The sequence below is a fragment of the Podarcis tiliguerta genome (assembly GCF_965153285.1).
Source record: "Podarcis tiliguerta genome assembly, chromosome: 8".
NCBI classification, from domain to species: domain Eukaryota; kingdom Metazoa; phylum Chordata; class Lepidosauria; order Squamata; family Lacertidae; genus Podarcis; species Podarcis tiliguerta.
The window spans coordinates 41128062-41147470 of NC_139541.1; the positions used below are offsets into that span (position 1 = coordinate 41128062).

Sequence of the window (19409 nt, forward strand, 5' to 3'; positions counted from 1 at the left end):
CTGTCTTGGAATGTGGTCAGTAATTTTTAGTCAATCCATTGAAAAGCAGACTGCGCTAAGTCTCAGTCCAGTGGTGTTGTTCTCTCAAAGGAAATACTCTCCCCATTTATTTCTTGACCCAAGGGAAACTCATGAAGCTGAAGACCTTCCCCTGCCCCCCCCCCCGTAGTTACTTGCCAGCATCCTCTGTATTGCTGTCTGTTTACTGCTGCCTCTTGCTGCCAAGATGGCAATCACCCCTTCGCACCCAGCACCCTGATCCCTTGAGTCCTGCAATCTGGAGCTTCTTGGCTGTGCATTCTGGAGTGCCCAGACCCCTGAATCAGTGGCTGCTGCCTCTACATAAGCCCTCCCCTTTGGCACTTCAGACATAGCTCCTTCCTTCTTACCCCGGCAACTTACTCTGGATTCTCCTCCATCTGCCACCCTGCCCAGCTGCTTGTGGGATCCTCACAATCCTGCCCAAACGTGCCTCCTTCCCCTTGATCCAGCAACACCTCCCTCCCAGTTTGTCTGTTCCTGGCCCTGAGTCTTTGCTTTCTTCCACCCCACCAGCAGTAGCCCAGCCGGCCAGAGGCTCATGGGCAGTACCTGTCCGGCCAGTAATCCTTTCCTGCCTGGAAAATGATTACCCTGCCATGGCCAGTGTGGACGGCTTAGGGCAGCTGTGTCATATAAATTGTCAGCAATGACCATAAGCACTCAGAGAAACACTTTAATTCTTCACTCCCGCCACCGTGGGCTGATATATTCTTTCAAGGTCATTACCCAAGGCTAGGGGGGTCGCATGATAAACGAGTGACAGGCCCAATGAGGGACGGTGTGCCTGAGCAGGCCTTACATTAATTAGACAGAAGCGCTAGAGAGGAAAGGTGGCTGGGCCAAAGAAGGGGAGGGGGAGGGCTGGCCCAGGCTCTCTGGGATCTCTCACCCTTCCCTTCCCCTCCTGCAGGCCAGGAGACCAGTTGGCCTCCCTCCCTTGCCAGGTTTAGCAGCTTTACTTGTAAAACTACATATCAGATGTAAACAATACTTCATTTCTGCTTTGCAAGGACCGGGACATCCCTCTCTGCCTGTGTTCTGCTGGGTCTGCTACTTGCCCCCCATCCCTGCTTCACAGTGGACTACAGAAGAGTAACTTGCAATGAATGACACATCCGAGAAACAGCAAAAATAAATTGCTCAGAGCCAAGGAAGAAAGGCGGCACCATGTGACATTTCTCGAAAGGCATCGTTGACAGGCCTGGTACAGCCCCCCGCCTTGTTAGGTTGAAAGAGCAGTAAGAGAATTGCTGGGTCAGTTCACACACCCACATTGGTCACTTGGTGGCTACACCCTCAAGTATCAACTTGCACATCCAAATGAGGCATCCAGAACCTAAAGTAACCTCCAGTACTGTACAAAATGTCTATGGGTAGAATCACCGCACACATTCAGCCAACACTCAGCACATGTTGAATAATCAAATTATGAGGAGTCTAGCTATGTTGGTGAATGTGTGAACTCACACACTGAATCAGTTTTGTGTGGAAGCTGATGGGTGCACCCGAGCACTTGGTTCCTTGAAACCAGAAGAGGGGGTCTGGATAATATCACATCTCCCCATGTTGAGCAAAAGATTCTTGTATTTCAGGGGGTTAGACTAGATGATACTCGTGGTCCCTTCCAACTCTACAATTTGTGATTCTAAAGATATAGAGCTCAGCCACCTCTGTTCCAGCCTTTTAATTGGGTGTTACTGCAGGTGTGAAGGGAGCCTGGTTACAGCTGCTACCCTTTGGTGAAAAAGGCTCCCAGTTTGAACTGAACCATCGGTTGCATGTTGTATTTGGGGTGGGGTTGGAGATAGAGTGGAGCAGATGGGTGCAATCCCAAATGGCAACAAGCAAAGCCACCGAGTAATGGTGCAATGGGCTGCACCTCTGGCCTCCCCTGCCCCTGACAGCACGTGCAGGAGTGAGGGGTCTTCCTGACTAGTGCAAGCCCTGGTGGGTGTTCCTCCTTGGGTGCCCACCCATGGCTCCCCACTATGAGAAGAATGATTTGAGATGGCGAGCTGATTTTGTTCTTTATAAATCAACCGCTGGCTAGTCCTGAATCCAGCACTGCATCTGTTCCTTGCCTGGATCTGTGTACGCATATCAATGATTTCTTGATCTTCCTGCCCTTCGAGGTACAAGTGTAGGCAGACGTGTAAGGAAATATTTGGTGTGTGCCTGCGTGGGCGTATTAAAAGGGTTCTATGCTCTCACTTTCTCTTCCTCGTTTTCTCTGGTTACTCTCGATAATGCTGATTTTACTGCATAAAAAGAAAGCCCCCCAGAGCATTCGGCTCTTCCCACCCCCACCCCCGCCTGCCTTCAATTCCTCATAAAGCCTCTGGCCTTACACTGCTGTTTATCACCTAAGGCAAACTCTCTCTCTCTCCCCTCCACCCAATCCCATTTCTTTAAATCTCTAAACCACAAGGCAGTGTGCGAGCAACACCGTGGGTCAAAATATCAAAAGCTGGAGCTTTCTCCGGTTTCCTCGATAACACAAACCATAAAAGGAGGCAGTAGCATCAGCGCAGGCAGTTGCCCTGACCTTAGCTGGTGATGCTGCACGATGGTTCCCGGGCAGCCTGCACCCAGCCACACCGGCAGGTGATGGGACTGGCTGGGGCTCCAGCAGGTGTTAATGATGGAGAGGCAAGAGCAGAGGATGAATCTCACAACTGCAAGGAGGATGCAAGGACAGCATGGGATGGGTTTCATCCTGCAGACAGCACCAGAGAAACAGCCGCCTCACCCCACAACCCAGGTATCATTTCAGAAACTACGCCCCGTTCTGGTGTTCTCGAGGGCGAATGCATCAGAAACAGGAGGGAAAGAGGACGTGACCGTTCACAACAGCCCCATCCTTTTGGACAGCAAAGGTTGCAGAACGGCAGCAGAAGAAGTTCAGTACAAATCTGAAAATGACTGGCCTGCTCTCAGCTGTGCAGCTTGGCTACACAGCTCTCTCTCTCTCTCTCTCTCTCTCTCTCTCTCTCTCTCTTTCTCTCCCCCACCAACATAACAGTGGTTGTCCATTCCCATCCTCCAGCCCACTCCAACTCCCAAAAATCAAGTATACATTTACAACTTTTGTTTCCCAATGTTTGGGGCGCCATGCCCCTTAGTGTATTTTATATATACCCTTAGTGTATTTTTGAAAAGCAACAGCCACTCTAGAAGCTGGCATTTCTGCAGGCCTGTAATGTGCCCTGGGGTGCTGCTTTGTCTCTTTAGGCATTCAGCCCCTCTACTCTTTGCACTTAGAAAGTCTTGTCTCTAACAAGCCTCAGGAACGTGAGAATGAGGGCCTGAAACTGCCTGTCACCAAAACTTCAGAAAAAGTCCTTATGTTGACTGGCTCAATCCAAGCCCTGAATCTGAGTCTGCTGGCCTGGTCTTCCTGTAGTGACTACAGGGCCAGACTCAATAAAATGTGGGCCCCACAGAACATGTACATATCTCACACCTATGCAGTCAGTGTGCACACATGGCTGAATCACCTGCCCATAAAGCACACAAACGTGTAGAAGGGCACATCTAAACCACGGCCGGCAGCAGCACCTCCATGAAGGATGGGCTTCAGAGATGAAAGAGACTTGTCTCACGCGCGTCAGGCAAAGGCTGCCATTTTGAACAGCACTTTCCCTTCCATCAGAAGAAACACCCCAAAGACCAGACTTCTTTCCCACCAAAGGGCACGTCCGCCTCCTGTCCGCCCCTCCCTCCTGCCCCACTTGAGGGCATGAACCAGCCGTGCGGAAGGCATGGGGAGGGCAGCTGCTGCCCCATCTCACCTACGTCCTGTCAGCCTATGGACAGGCATTTCCACACAGCCTCTCTTATTTACGCACACGTGCAACGCGTCTAGGAGGAGAGAGCGCCTATCTCTGTGGTTATGCCTGCTTGTCTCCAGGATGAAAAAAAATACACAGCACAGTTACTCAAACACATGTAAATATCGCTCTAATCCCATTTGTTTGGCAGACCATATAAAGGCTAAGAAATGAAAAATGCACTCACACGCCCTCTGACACCCTGGCCCAGCGCATGGAGGGGAGCGCTCTCCCAGTGGCTGGCTCCTGGCTCCCTCGCCTCCCTCGCGCTTTGCTGCTAAGAAGATACTTAGAGCGCAGGGATTGCTCACAATCTGGCTGTGTGATCCACATACATGAGTTGTAATATGCCTGCTCCTATTTCGCTGCCTCTCCCTCTGCCTCTCCCCCCCCCCCGCCAGCCCATCTCTCTTGTTCTCATGTTCAGTGGTTATTTTAGCTTAATGCAATGACATCACACGGCTCCCTTCATTAGGCAGAGCCCTCGCCGTGCTGCGCGGCTCCCCTGATCACTTCCAAATGATGGGATTTAGGGAGGTCGGATATTTATTGCCGATCAGTCTTAACGTGGGACGCTCAGCTCCAGGGTGGCGGGGTGTGTGTGTTGGTGTGTCAATTTCTCTGCCCAAGGTGTACACAAGGGGGGGGGGCTGCACAGCGCGGGTGACAGCTGTGTTGTGGCTGTTTGTGTAAGCTGGCGGGGGGTGGGGAGAGAGAAGGCGAGAAAGTGAAAGGGGGGCTTTATTACACATTTTCATTTTTATACAGCAGGCTCGAATAGCTATAGGTATCTGCCCATAGCTCCAGCCTTTAATCGGTGGAGTTTTTATATCAAGTCTGAATGAGGAAACTCCAGTAGGCCCTGGGAGGGGATGGCGGGTGCAGGGGGGGAGAAACCTCACTTTTCAGCATCGCATAACAGCATCACAAAGCATCAGTATTAAAATATGCACAATATATTATTTGCTTTGATGATGGCAATAATAATATTTTTTAAAGTAGTTGTGGTGGTGGTGGTTGTTATTAATTGTTAAGCTGCTGCTGCTGCTGCTGCTACTAATACTAGTAGCAACAACAACACCCATTTTTCTTTTTATTTCCTGCACACACCCTTTTATGTTTTATCTTCTACCTTCTGGGCTTTTGGATATCTCCATCATTTTATCAAAAGCGGCAAATGCTAAAGGACCAGCAAAGGCCAAGCACTGGTTCAGCAGGAATGCTGAGGAGGAGGGAGAGAGATGTCATCAAATGAGCTTCCCATTATTATGGGCTGTGGTGGACTGGCTGGGTTCCTGGGACGCCAGAGAGCCCTGAAACCCTAAATAATCAGGTTGCCAAGAAGGCTAGCCTGGGGAGGGCGAGTCTGCTCCTGGAAAGACAGACACACGCCGGCGTTTCTCCTGCAAAAGGCTATGGCTTCATTCAAGTATTTTCCTTCAAAATCAGGCCAGCACAAATCCCCGCCTGCAGAATATATACTCTGTGCCCTCCCTCGATGGGCTAGGTAATCCCTTGAATTAAGATTTCTTCTTTTTCCTGAGGGTTTTTATTTAACTGTTCTTAATAAATGAGAGCATTTAGGCACGTTTTGTTCTGCAGCCCTTGCTGGGACCAAAATTGCTACATTTGCTGAAACGCCGTTCCAGATGGCGTGTCCCCCACCCAGCTCCCTCCCCAAAAGGGCTTTTCTGCTTCTGCTTCTGGCTGCCTCTCTTTCGCTGCTGCTTGGCTGGGACGGAGGGGCAGCCGCTGCGGGACCTGGACAGCTCCCTTGCAGAGCCACAAAGCCAGGCAGGAGGAGGCCTGGCTGGCTGGCTGGTTGGCTGGCTGTCGCAATGGAGCCCCTCCATACATTTGTAGCAGCAGCAGCGGCAGTCTCTGGACTTGAACCCCCTGCCCTCTCACCTCAGGGTCTGATATGACTCCTCTCTCTCTCTCTCTCTCTTCCCCCACAACTCCCTGCCCCCACTCTCTTTTCTTCCGGCTCCTCTATCAAGCAGTGATGTACTCAGGCTGGCTGTGAATAAATGTAAGTGACCCCCACCCAGCCACCCCCACTTCCCTGAGCCTTCTGCAACTGCTGGAGAGGGAGAGAGAGAGAATGAGAAAAAGAGAGAGGAGGAATGAGAGAGAAGAAAGTGAGGGAGAGAGAGAGCAAGCAAATGGCCCCGACTTCCTCCCAGGTAATTAAAGGGTCTGTTTTCAAGGTTGCGTGGGTAAAAGACAATTTGGCCTAATGAAGCATTGATCGGCCAGCACTAAAGGTAGAAAAAGAGATGCTGACTCTCATCCATTCAAAGGTACCTTTCACTGCTGTAAAGCAGAGAACCGGGGATTGTTCTGGCTCAGCTGTCATTGCCTATGACCTGCTTTAGGGGGGGAAAGATGAGAATTTGCTTTAAATTTATTTCGATTCTGTAATGGCGCCGAGGTATATTATATGTCAGGCTGGGTACGATTATTAATCAGTGGGAAATTATATTTGCACGTGTGCGTGTGTGTGCTCTTCTCTCCACCCCCTTCCCCTTTTCTTCCCCCTTTTCTGCTTCTACCGAATATTGCGTCCTTCATTATTCACATTAAGACCCCCACCAATCAGCTCTTCGGATGCTGAATGCGTGAGGTCAGTTATGGAGATGCAGGAAATTACTGCGGATTGGTGGGGACATTTTTGTCAATTTGTAAGCAAAAGCCGGCGTTATTGCAAGGTTTTCATCACTGTCGATTTGTGCCGGTACAAGATATCTCAAAACAAAACCCTCCAAGGCACTGATGGCGGACGAGGCAAAATATCTGAGCAGAAATCTTTAGGCGCCGATATTAATGTTCCGGCAATCAGAGAGAGGAAGTGTGTAATTTTTCCACTTGAGACCAATCCAGTTCTAAGCCAAAAGCCCTAAAACCTGCCTCCGGTGGCATTTAAGCCTCATCCCAGCCAGGTTCTGGAGCTGGCAGGCAGGCGGACAGCGGCCTCCGTACATTCTCCTTAGCTGCTGGCCACCCTGACCCCTCTGACCCCTGAATTATTTCATTCACCAAAGGACCAAGTGATCATAAATGGGGGAATGGGAGGAAAATGGGGTACAGCAAATTTGGGTGAGGGAGGCAGGAGGGGGACCTATACTGATTGCGGGACAAGCCGAATCTTCTCCAGCGAGCGTTTGCTACAAACCGGGCACTGCTGCCGGGTCTTGCGAGAGGCCCCTGGGCTCAACAATGGAGCGTCCCTTCAGAGCACCAAACACAAAGGGGATTTGCTCTCACGCTGTCCGCATTGTGCAGCTCCTCTCGGTCTAAACGGGGCCGCTTTTTGCCCTGATTAAGACGAGGAGGGGAAAGGGAAACCGAGCCCCGCATCTTTTCTTCTGCAATACAGATGCCGCGTTTCTCCCTCTCCCTCACGCACGGTGCAGTTGCCTGCTCTTTCTAAGGTGCCTTCTGCAGCCCATCCTCATCCCGACTGTTGCATTTCGTAGTCTCTTTAGGTGAGCATCACCCCTCTGCCACCCTAACACTAAAAAATAAATAAATAAAATGGAAGGGGGTTCAGAGGAGAGGGCAGGAAGGTGGACAAAGGACAGAGAAGCCAGCTAGGAAAGAGGCCGTGGGAGGCAGCTCACATACAACACATTTTGTCATGTGTGGGTCCTTTTCTTTTGGGAACAGTGCTGCTCTAACGTGTAGGATTTCACAGATGTGCAAAGTGCTGCTCTCTCTTCCTCCGTTGTCCCCCTCCCCATTCTAAGCATCCTTCAAAATGGCAAAACTGTGGCTCCCCCAATTGTGTCTGCACAAGGAGGAGATGTTGCCGGGAGGCCGGCGGAAGGCAAGCGGCTCCGAGCTCCCGGAACTGATGGAGACAAAGGCCACTTCCCTGTCACCTTCGCCCGGCTTTTCAAAAGAGCATCCCCCGAAACACAAAGCGTCAGCGGGAAATGGCAATTTTATGAATCCTAATCAATCAAAGGGCTTATTAACTCAATGTGAAGCCAGATTAAAATCTTTAATTATAAATCGTGCTGAAAGGAAAAACAAAATGTACTTATGGTACATTGAAAATTCCGGATATTAACATTGTTGTTATTATCTCTGGCAATATTAAATCCCCCCTCCCTCCCTGCCTTGCAACGGGCCCACCTTCCTCTTATTCCAAAGAACAAGACGGCAGAGCAAAACCTCATTTTTCTTTTCTTTTCTTTTCTCTCCCCCCTTCCTCCCAAGGCTTATTAAAATGTATTCTTTTCTATTGCACACCAGGCAGTTTGCAGGGAAGCTGGGGGTGGGGAGCAGGGGGGGCATTCAGGAAACCCCATTACAGCTGCACAGTGAGCGGCAAGAGGCCGAGGAGGCTCTGCTGCTTTATTAAGGGAGGCGAGTTAGAGTTACGGGGCTGGTGGGGTGGGTGGGGGTGATGCAATCAAATGTGAAGCATTTTCTGCTAATGAAAGAGGCATGCATGTCTGTGCAAGGGGGTGTGATTGGCAGGGCTGCAGATTGGGAGCCACAGGAAGGGCCTTACCTCAAAGCCACGGTGTGAGAAAAGGCAAGGGGTGCTATTTTCATCAGGCAGACATTTGGGAAATGACCACAGCAAATTTAATCACAGTTGGAACAGGGCGGGGGGTGGGGAGAGAGAGAGAGCACCAGAGTCGCATGTTTTATTTATTTGTTCAAAGTCACGGTCATCCTATTGTGTGTTCCTCTCTCATTCTGTCATTTCACACACACACACACACAAACACACCCCTCCTCCCTATTTCCATTGTTAACGCAAGGCACAGGAAAAAATATATATAACCCCCCTCCTTTTGGGGGGAAGACAATCCAAGAGAGGCCAAAGGTTTGGCCAGAGAGAGAGCAAAATGGGGGCTTTTCATATTCAAATCATAAAAGCAAAATGCATTCTACATTGTGATGCTAAAACCTGCATCTTTCATGCATCTGCTTGACAGGCTGCTTGCCTTGTTCCCTTGTCTTCATCCCCTCTCTGTTTTGTGCAATATAGCCTTTTTAGATGGAGGGGGGAACTGCCATCTAAGCCCCTTGCAAGGGTCTGATTTGCAGCGGGCGAGGAGGCATTCTTAGTGCTAATCAAAACAAATAGGAGAAAAGAAAACCCGGGGAGCTCACGGGAGGCAGCCTCCCCCCCCCCCCTCGCTTCCTTCTGTACATAGTTCCTGCTTCTGCGCTCCAGGTCTCCTCCTCCGATTTATTCCTAAAGCTGCCCCATGCCCTGAAATCTGTTGTCAATGTACTGCTCTCTGCTGAAGCCCGGTGGAGGCACACAGTCGCCAGGAAGGCAAGTGGATGTGGGCCTGGGGAGGGTGAACTGGCCCTGTGTGTGGCTTCTTTCCCCATCCCACCCCACGCCTAGAAAATATGTCATAACACATTTTAATATTTTCCTAATTGTTTGAGAATTGCTTCCAATCCTCACCCTGTAAAAAAACAACAACCAACAACCTGGTTTAGGACCAAATTTGAGACTATCACTAGTTTGGGCTATTTTCTTGCCTGTGTACTGCAATCCACCTGAAATGTGCACTTTGTCCCTTGCCCAGGATAGGTCATGCTGTCTGCTGAAGGCAGGCAAAGCACCTGCACCCATTGGGGTCCCTCTATAGGGTCGCAAGCACCTGTTTCACATAAGCAGCAAAGATGTAGGAATTGTGGCAGCAGTGGGAGGGAGAGGCTTTTATATTGCAAAGCCAGCACAATTGCATACTTTAGTTCCCTGGTCTTTAAATGACAGGCAGACCCATATTCAAGTGGACCCTTGTATGCTTCATTCATAAGAGAAGGAATTTCATATTCATAAGAGAAAAATGCAGGTTGCTAACAACTGATCAGATCCTCTCCCCCCTCCACTTCAAGATACATGGCATATACTTTACAACCCCCCCCCCACTCCAATGCACCCCATTCTGTAAAAACTTTAATTGCACCAACTCTTTTGAAGAAGAAAATGCAGGACACCTAATCTAGAAAGCAACCTAGAAGGAAGTAAAAGCTCCTTCCAACCATCTTTCAGGAGGGAAAATCCTTTTGTGTCTAAACTTGGTTTATCTTTGCTTTCCAATACTTTAGAACTAGCTGGTTAGATGGCAGATAGATAATAGACAGACACATGCCACCACTGTATTTCTATATTTAAAAATCCATTTAATTGAGTTCTAAATAATTATCCTATTTAAGCATTTTCTAAACATATTTAGGAAAATTTGTAACAGATTTGTGTACAGCTAAATTAATATATTGGAACCTTAAGAAAGGAATCAAATATTTAAACCATGCATATATCTCTGGGAGATCCCACACATATTCAAACCAATTCATATATGGAACATTTGCTAAAATACTAGCTTAAATATCAAAATTATTTGGCTCTTTTTCTCTGCAATTTATTTCCACGTTTTTTCCTCATAGGATGTTGGGTTTAGAAACATGTTTGATGCCTGTCAGCATATTTAAAACAAGGCTTCCATGCAGTTATTTTTCTTAAACTTTATTTCATAATATATACATTTTTTAGAGAAAACTGTTTCAATTATCTCTTGAAATCCCTTGCCAAGAAGGGATTACATTTTTGTATGAATTTTACCCAAAATATTAAATGTGCAGGATCAGCAGAGAGAGGAGAACAGAGGAGGGAAATATTCTATTTTCAAATTTAGGTGCAAAAAACAAAATAGAAAATAAATACTGTGCAACAAAAATATTCAAGAGAGAATTGATACAGCTATCTGACAATTAATAATATTTGTATGAGAAATGAAATTATTATTACAGTGTGGAATAGCAAGGAACAAACTTACAGGTATACGCTTTGAACAGTTCTCCATAAGGAAACAGCTGCTCCTATCCTGGTGGGGGAAAGGAAAATACTTCAAATGTAATTTCTTAAAGAAGGAGGGAAAGGGGGGGAACAAAAAATAACTATTTTTTATGGGGGAAATTTAAATGCACTGTTAAAAGGTAATAATAAAATGTGATTATTATTATTAGTAGTAGTTGTTGTAGTTGTAGTGTGTACTGCTTCAATACCTCCTGCTACACCTTTTCTGCTTTACACACACACAACACACATATTCAGATGAGCAGCCGAAGGAACACACACACACACACCCCAGCCGTTCCAGGGGACAAAAGGGGGAACAGCCGAGTGAGTGCCGCCAAACAGTTTAATCTGGATTAATCTTGCACTACATTGACTCCCTAAACCTCACATTTTCGTTATGCAAAAGCCAATTGGATTTGCCTGCCCTCGGGCTCCTTCGGTCTGGAGTCTCCAGGTTCAGACCCAACCATTTATCTTGATCGTTTCCAAGCTACTTGGACAGAAGGAGCGGGAGGGGGGGCGGAGGGGGGAGGCGATTGTTTCGTTTGTTGTCAGAGGGCATTGATCCGCCCTTCTGTCTGCTGGTCACCGAGGGGAGGGTAGCCCCCGGAGGAGCCCTTCCAGGCTCGGCCAGGTCAGCAAGAGAGAGAGAGAGTCCTATTGAGCCATGACCCAAATGAGCGCTCATTGAAGGAAACGGGGATTGGCGTCGGGATCGTTCGGAGACACCCTCCGTAACACTTAAACAAGTCCACTCTGTTAATGCCGGGTCACCAGGGACCCATCAAGACCTCTCTCCTGACCATTAGACCCTTTGATGGAGTGGACGATAAACTTCCCAGGACAGCTCGGACACTGGACTTGAACGTGGCTGCAGGACGAGGCCTGCCTGGGATGGCACAGATGGCTGCTGACTGCCCCCTGCCCCGGTGGGGGGGGGTGACTATATGTCTCGGGACTGGAGATTAGGCAGAGCCAAAGCAAAGCCACGTGGCTGGCACAGGCCCCCTGGAAATCAAGGCTGCAAACGCAGCCAAATTCCAGAGGCTGCCGGCTCCCCCCCCCCCCCAACAACTGCCTTTGCCGTAGCAATCTCCGTTCCCCCAGCCAGATCCAAGGCCGGGCATTTGGGTATCTTTTGACTGCTGTTGCTTCTATTCTGCGTGAAGGGAGGAGGAGGAAGGCAAATTCTTTCTCTTTCAGAGGAAAATAATAATAATAAATCTGAGACCCATCAACTGGTTTGGGGGACACGATAATGTCAAGGCAGTGCCTAAGAGAGAATTAGTTAAAATGTTAAAATCCTAATTGTTACAATTACAAAAGGTGACGTTTATAGCAGTTGGCACACCAGAACAAATACAATACTCTAATTAGACCAAAATAATAATAAAAATGCAGCAGGGACTATCTGACCGTTTTGGTGTTTTAATCCATGTACTGATATATTAGTATTTGCGCAGATTCTTCCCAGGTGCTCACTAAGATTTGCTGTTTCAATTTTTCCACAAGCCAAAAGGATGCTACTTTTTTTTTTTGCAGAGTACTTGCTTGAATTATCAAGCTTTTATCCTAGTTTTACCACCTTGCCTCCTCCTCTCTGGAGAATTGACTGATTCTGTGTTAATACAGGAAATGACACCAAATTTTGCAGAGACCACACTAGGAGAAATTGTCATTTCTTGCAAAGCTCTTCTGAAACATTTCCCCTCAAAGTAATGAATATTACATTGATTTGCAACGAATATTTAAGTAATTAGCAGAAACAGTCACTAATAAATGGCTAAGGAATTTGGCAAAATTCACTGGAAAATGAATCTGGCCTTTATTTAAAATATTTCATGAATAAATAGCTGCAGGATATTATTTTTCACCTAGCATGTAACTAATGGTGGCACGGCAAAAGAAAATGTCAGAATAATTCTGATTATTTAAACATCCCTCTCCCAGTCAAACCTGAAGAGCTTTTGACTGAAGAAACAGCCGTGTCCTCACTAAGGCAGCTTGTAACCTTTCCAACTTGTTCAAATTTAGGCTGTTTTAAATGAGCCACTTTCAGCGTGACACAATGGTGCCTCTCCCCCCTTTTGTGTGCTGAATGCACCGTGGTTACTCAGCGATGACAAGGAAATGGCATTTCCCCAGAATTCAAAACATGCAATATTTTGTTACTGGGGAAATGTTAACACCTCTTCCTCCCCCATCCCAAACCCAGCACACCCGACTGCAACGCTCTGGTCAGTTGTACGACAGTCACATTTGTGACAAGCCCCCCACCCCACAAAAAAACCCATTCCTGTCTCATTTAGTGATTCTCCCCCTCCCAATTTACATTGGGTTAGTTGCGCTTCGTAGCCCTTGGAATCAACGGTGCTGTAAATTGTGGTCAACTTATCCCCCACTTTTCAATGAGACCAAAGTTCATCTAACTCAGCCTCGATCCAAATCATTATTTTCGGCATTTTCGCCAGAGCTCCCTCCTCCTAAGCCACGGGTCAAGTTGCAATGACGAAAACAAGCAGAAAACCGCTGGACACCAGCAAGTCACCCCCCTCCCCCAGTGACAGCAGCCGGGTTTTTCCACGAATCTTTTGCATTTCCTTGATTTAAATGCAATTTTTCAGAGCCTGAGAGCTGCCTCTCCTCAGCATGGGAACTCTGCCTCGCTGAATGAAAGGAAGAAAGGCTCAACCCCCCCCCCCCGGTCCACTGAACACTCAGAAACAAACGCACAGGCTGCCGTAACCATGTGCTTGGCAGACGTGTGGGGGTATCACACCGCAAGAGTGTGTGGCTATTAAAGTGCTCGGAAGGGAAGGTGTTGCCTTTCCCTGCCCTGTGGAGAGGGCTGTGGCTTTCCAAGGAATGCACCCCCAGCGGAAAGAAACCTTTCATGCCTGCCATTCAAGTTCCAGCACTTTGCAAAGTGATCTCTCTCACTTTCGCAAATGTCTCGAACCAAGAATCTGGTAATGCCTCTTCGATGGCATCATCACTTCCGACGCTTTTATCCTGCAATGCGAATGATAATCAGGCTGATAGGCAAAGCACCCCCTAATCCCGCCCTCTCCCCAGCGAATTGTTCCTCTGGGCTAATGTATTCCCATGGCTGATGTCTGTCTGTCTCTCTGTGTACCCATGCAGCCTTTTGCAGAGAGAACAGGTGATTAAGAACTTTATCATACGAAAAGGAAAAGCCAGAGGCAGGCGGAGCGCGCGCGGGGCGGGGGCGATCAGGAACAGAAAGAACAAACGCAGCCCCACTAGATCGGAAGTCCCTTTTGTAAAGTCATCTCTTTGTAGGGTAAAATCCGGCAACCTCAGCGATCCAACAAGCTGTGACTCTGCAGCAGGACCACCCCCCCCAAACAACCTCTCCCGCTTTTGTACATTGCAGTTCCCTATGATGTCCAAGGAACTGCACAGCAGGAGATAATACAGATAAATCTTTAAATCGAGCAATCATTAACAGAGTACAAAGTTGCTACCACTGTATTTGTCACTGTTTAGAGAGAGATTTTTTTTGCCTAAAAGCACATTTTACACCCTGAAATATACCTTGGCATAACAAACCTGAAGGATTCATTCACAACAAATAATGGAAATTTTCTCTTCTTAGAGTAAAAATATAAAATATATATTGCCAGATTTTCTTAAGTGCATTACTATTTAAAATGTTCATAAGTTGCCTACTCTCCAAAATGAAAGTGACTTTAACATATACCCCCATACAGGTATATAAAATCTATGCACTGTGTCCCCCTGAAGATGTGCCAGGCAGATAGGCAGAATTTGTCCAAGTGGCACAGGTGGCACTTACAAATGCCCTCATCCTGCAGCCCCGTTTCAGGCCCCTGGAACAAGCTTCAAGCCAAAGCACCTTCTTGAACTCTGGGAACTTTGTGGCAGGGATCAGGTACAGAGGGTAAATAGTACAATGGGATTGTGTACATTTGAGCTCATTTCTGGAAGTGGCTTTTTCCTGAGATTTATTAGCACTTGTGGAAACTGGGCATTTTCTGTTTTGTTTCATTGCTTGTCACATCTCTTTCGCTCCCAACATAATGCACTTTGAGTGCTCTGATAGCACACAGAACACTGCCAAACCAATGCAAGAAAAACTCTCTTTGCAATCTGAGTGAATTTCGGAAAGGCTTTTAGTCACGCTTACACATACAACTGCACCAGGTTCTGCAAGGTGACACTAGACAATCATTTAAGATAGCCTTTCCCAACCTGGTTCCTTCCAGAGATTTTGGACTACAAACTCCAGCACCCCAAAACAGAATGACCATATGATGCTGGGTTGGGGAAAGTTGCTTTCAGGCACCCTGGAGTAGGTAATGTGCGACTGCTTAAATGTCAGGCATGGAAAAAGCTACATCTGAGTTTAGAAATAACACAGAGAAAAGTAATATTACTTTCTGTAATGAAGAAAAATGGAAATCCTAAATGTTGCATAAATGCATATTTAAGAACCTTATTTGGGAAAGTGACAAAGGGCTGCCCTCCTAGCAAAGATTATTATTATTAAATAAACCTGCTCAAAGAGGCATTTCTCCAGCCTGCATCCAGCAGCAGCCCTGAGCCCCCAATGGTCTTTTTTGCCACACCCAGGACTGCTCTAACTATCCTTCTCCGCAAAGCTTTCAAGGGTTTTCAAAACCACTGCAAAGCACATCCCAGGTTTCTTGGTCCTCTGCCATCGTCCTGAGGCAGATTAAGGCACTCTGTAGCTTCTAAGTGCTAGTGAAACACTCATTTGCTAATTGAGATGGGATTCCTTGAAGATCAACCATTGTTTCACATGGTTAGAAAAGAAAAAGATGAGTACTTTTAATTATAGGCCTAGTCAAGGTTTTCCTATATGTTATGGATAAATCTAGCTTGGAAAATACTCAGCCCTTTACAGAATTCTCCTACAAATGCACGAGTGAGCCTCAATTTGCTTCCTAAATATCCAGCTCATACAAATACGTATGATTCAAATGGCTGTGACATGGCTGTAAACAGAAATGAATTCCACTTTTCAAAGCCCTTGCAAGTGTGAGGCACAAGCAGATCCGAGTGACCTTGCACCACCCCCGCCTTAGCGCACGCGCTCCATTAACCCCCTGTCTGCTGAGAACTGGAAGCAGAAATTAAGGACCCCACTGGGTGATTGATGCACTTCAGAGTAAAGGGCCATCACAGGCAGCCTCAAGGCAGACTCTCCTCACGAACAACATCACAAGACCAGAGGACATGGTCTTTGGCTACTATGGTATAACAGGAGCTCTTCCTTAGAATGTTTGGACTCAGAAATCTGTAACTGACTGATTCAGGAGGTCTAGTTTTTACATCTGGGAAATGGACAGCAAACCAAGCATCTCAGAGTTTCCCAGAGTACCTCTCAGGTATTCCAGAGGCTAGGGATGGAGAAGGATTCTGGGGGGAAAGACTCATTACTGGAAGGGTGGCAACAAAGAGGTGCTGTAGGGCCGGATTGTGCTCAACTGCCTCCTGGGTATTCTGGGACAGCGCAAGCTCTCCTCAGTCGAGCTGATATGCTGCCTTGTGGCAAGTGTTTGGGATTAAAACTAACAAAGATGGCTGCAAAGCAAAGCTGTAGCCGGGCCTGTATCTTTACCCGGCTGACTGGAAGCAGAAGCAGCTGAAGGGAAGGAAATGCAGGCAGGCAAGAGGGAGTTAAGTAAATAATTTTTTTTTCCTTTTCTTTGTCGATATGTTTAGTTCTCTTCCTGCCAAGACTCATTTCACTCTGCTATCTTGTGAGAGACACATATGGTGCGGTGAAATTGCCATCCGAGAAAGCATGCCCCAGCCTGTTGAGACATCATCAAATAAGATTAAAGCAAAGCAAAAATAAAAAGATAGAACGATTCCCCCTCCCTTTTTTTTTTCTTTTTTGCAGCAAACATCTGATGAAAGTCAGTAAGGTACTTGAATGCTTCTAAAGGTTTTGTGGCTATTTCTTTACTTTGCCTGGTTAACAAAAAGGCAGAACAGGACTGGCCAATCTCCCCCTTTTACTTCTTCAAGTTAACAAAAAAAGTGCTTAATAGTATTGCTTTCAATTCTCCTCTGATAAATAGCACTTAAATGCACCAAAAACAGCTCTATTTCTCTATCGCTCCCTTCCTTTCCCGCTTCTGTCTTGGAGTATAATGTGGAAAGCCTTTGGGTGCCAGTGTGCCATCCTCCCTCTGCAAAAGACAGCACCAGTTTTTAAAGGTTTTTTTTTAAAGGCTATGGCTGTAATATCTGCTCTCTAGGGGTCCAGAGCACCTCATAGGGATTTTAACTTGCTGCAGCTGTAAGGTGTATCAAAATTTTCTATTTTTGCTTTATGGTTAAAATATATTAATAAATAACAGCCCAGTGATGACAAGCAGGCCAGGAAAAAAAGGGGGGGTTGTAATATCAACATTAAGACTGCTTAGCAGTGGCGATGTCTGTCAAGTACCAAAGCCTTAGAGCCATCTCCACATTTTGATTTATAACTTCCTTTAGAAATTTCCAATTTACCTATTTAACCCCCTAAGGAATGCTAAGAGTATGAACCCCCCTGCTGGCATGGGCCTTAGTACATGTGTACCCCTTTTACTTCCCTGTTAGCAACCCTGGCCTCCACCTTCTCGTGTGAACAGCAAATAATGGAATACAGTGGTACCTGGGTTAAGTACTTAATTCGTTCCGGAGGTCCATTCTTAACCTAAAACTGTTCTTAACCTGAAGCACCACTTTAGCTAATGGGGCCTCCTGCTGCCACCGCGCTGCCGGAGCACAATTTCTGTTCTCATCCTGAAGCAAAGTTTGTCACCCGAGGTAATATTTCTGGGTTAGCGGAGTCTGTAACCTAAAGCGTATGTAACCTGAAGCGTATGTAACCTGAGGTACCACTGTAATTGTGACTATCAAAACCGAAACAACACAGGGGTACAGGTGCTCATGCGGCAATTGCACACGCAGAAAATTCAGATCAGAACAAACACAACTAGAAGACCATAAAAACAAATTTCATGGAGCTTAGAGCCAATTGCTTCAATAGCCTTGAGCAAGAATTAGAGGAGAGACCCAAAGAAAGAAAAGCCAGAGGAATATCCCCTGGGCCTAGACCCATGGATATGTAACAGGGGCTCGTGTGATATCATCACAGCATTAACTTCTCTCCCTCCTGACCATGCCTGAAGTTGAGACTCAAAATACAAGTTATCTTCAGTTACTTCCAAGGGCCTATTGTGGAGCTCTCCACCGGTGGGACTTTTGCCTGCCTGCCATCCATTTTTCTGCCTTCCCCAGACTGTCCGAAAGCGGAGAGAATATGTGATTATTGTTCTCCAGAGAGGTGGAGGAAAGGTGTTTCAAAAAGTGACTTCATCCATATGTAAGCAGATGGTTTGTCTGGAGAGAATGAGAATGCAAACCTTACTCACTGGCGCATGCACACACAAACACACACATGCCCTTGGAGAGGCTGCTTGTTTTAAGTGGGCCCTTTTGCTTTCTGAATTGGTGGTGGAGATGTGTGTTATGTGTTGAAGAAAGCATGATGTACTCACACACCTCCTATTATGAATTACTGCACTTGATAATTACAGTAGGAAAGTGATCATCTGAGCATAGAGTTAATTTCAAAAGCCTCCTGTCAAATGTAGTTGGCTGAAGAGAACATATTTCTCATTTCATGGGAAGCCGACAATATAGCTCTTGTTGTTTCAGAATTTCATAGTTAATATCTTCAGCTTCTCTCGGAAGAGTCTCGCGTTATTTCAATTGCAAATTGAGTGTGTGGGGGGAGAGTGGGAAATAGGTTGTGGTGAAAAGGTGTAAAAAGGAAGAAAAGTTGGGCTGAACTTGAAGGAAAGAAACTCTAAAACTACCCATCTGTTTTCACAGTGATGTGATTTTGATAGAGCCAAGTCACATCCACCTGGCTACCCCATGCAATGGTTAGGAATTGGTTGTGGACAGTGCTTTTTTCGGGGGGGGGGGGACACAGGGGTATGCATACCCCTAATCATTTTATGAACTTTTGTCCATTTACTGTATTTATTTTTCCTGATTTGAACTATACAATGGTGATTTTCTTGAGTCAAAATGAGACTATCCCTAAACATTTTTTTAAAAGAAAAAAAGCACTGGTTGTGGATATTCCCACACTGAAAAGAAAACATGAATTTGCACTGAATCTGAATTTTTTGTTTTGTTTTTTAATCTGAATCAATTTTTTTGGCTCAGTCCCAAACATTTGGGTTTTGTATCATGGACGCTTTAAATTATTTGACCCACAAATAGGTTTTTGTATTGAAAAGGGTGTTTGGTGCCTTCTCCTTAACTATTACGAGGCAGCCCTGTTTAGGAAAGTTTTAATGTCTGATGCTGTATTGTTTTTAATATTTGGTGGGAAGCTGCCCAGAGTGGCTGGGGAAACACAGCCAGATGGGCGGGGTATAAATATATATTATTATTATTATTATTATTATTATTATTATAGCATCTCTCTAGGCAGAGCCTACAAAAGACTCATTTCACTGTGGATTTGTGGATTTAGGCGTACCTCCTCTCAGGCAAGGCAATCTCCTTCAGTGAAATGGGGTGAAGGAGAAGGTTTTCTGGACAACAGCAAAGGAGAAAATGTTTGGTGAAGGGTGGAGGCCAACGCAAAGGGAGCTGGGGGAAAATAGAGCTATCTA

The 19409-nt window shown here is 46.5% G+C and overlaps 1 protein-coding gene across 1 annotated transcript in view; it reads right to left on the minus strand.

The window, feature by feature from the left end:
- The window catches only part of ZFHX3 (zinc finger homeobox 3), a 395772-nt gene that overhangs the window by 317129 nt on the left and 59234 nt on the right, over positions 1–19409 (minus strand). Inside the window, exon 2 of the mRNA XM_083452376.1 lies at positions 10691–10738. The gene's annotated coding sequence lies outside the window, so the exon portion shown is untranslated. The remainder of the gene's footprint in view (positions 1–10690; positions 10739–19409) is intronic.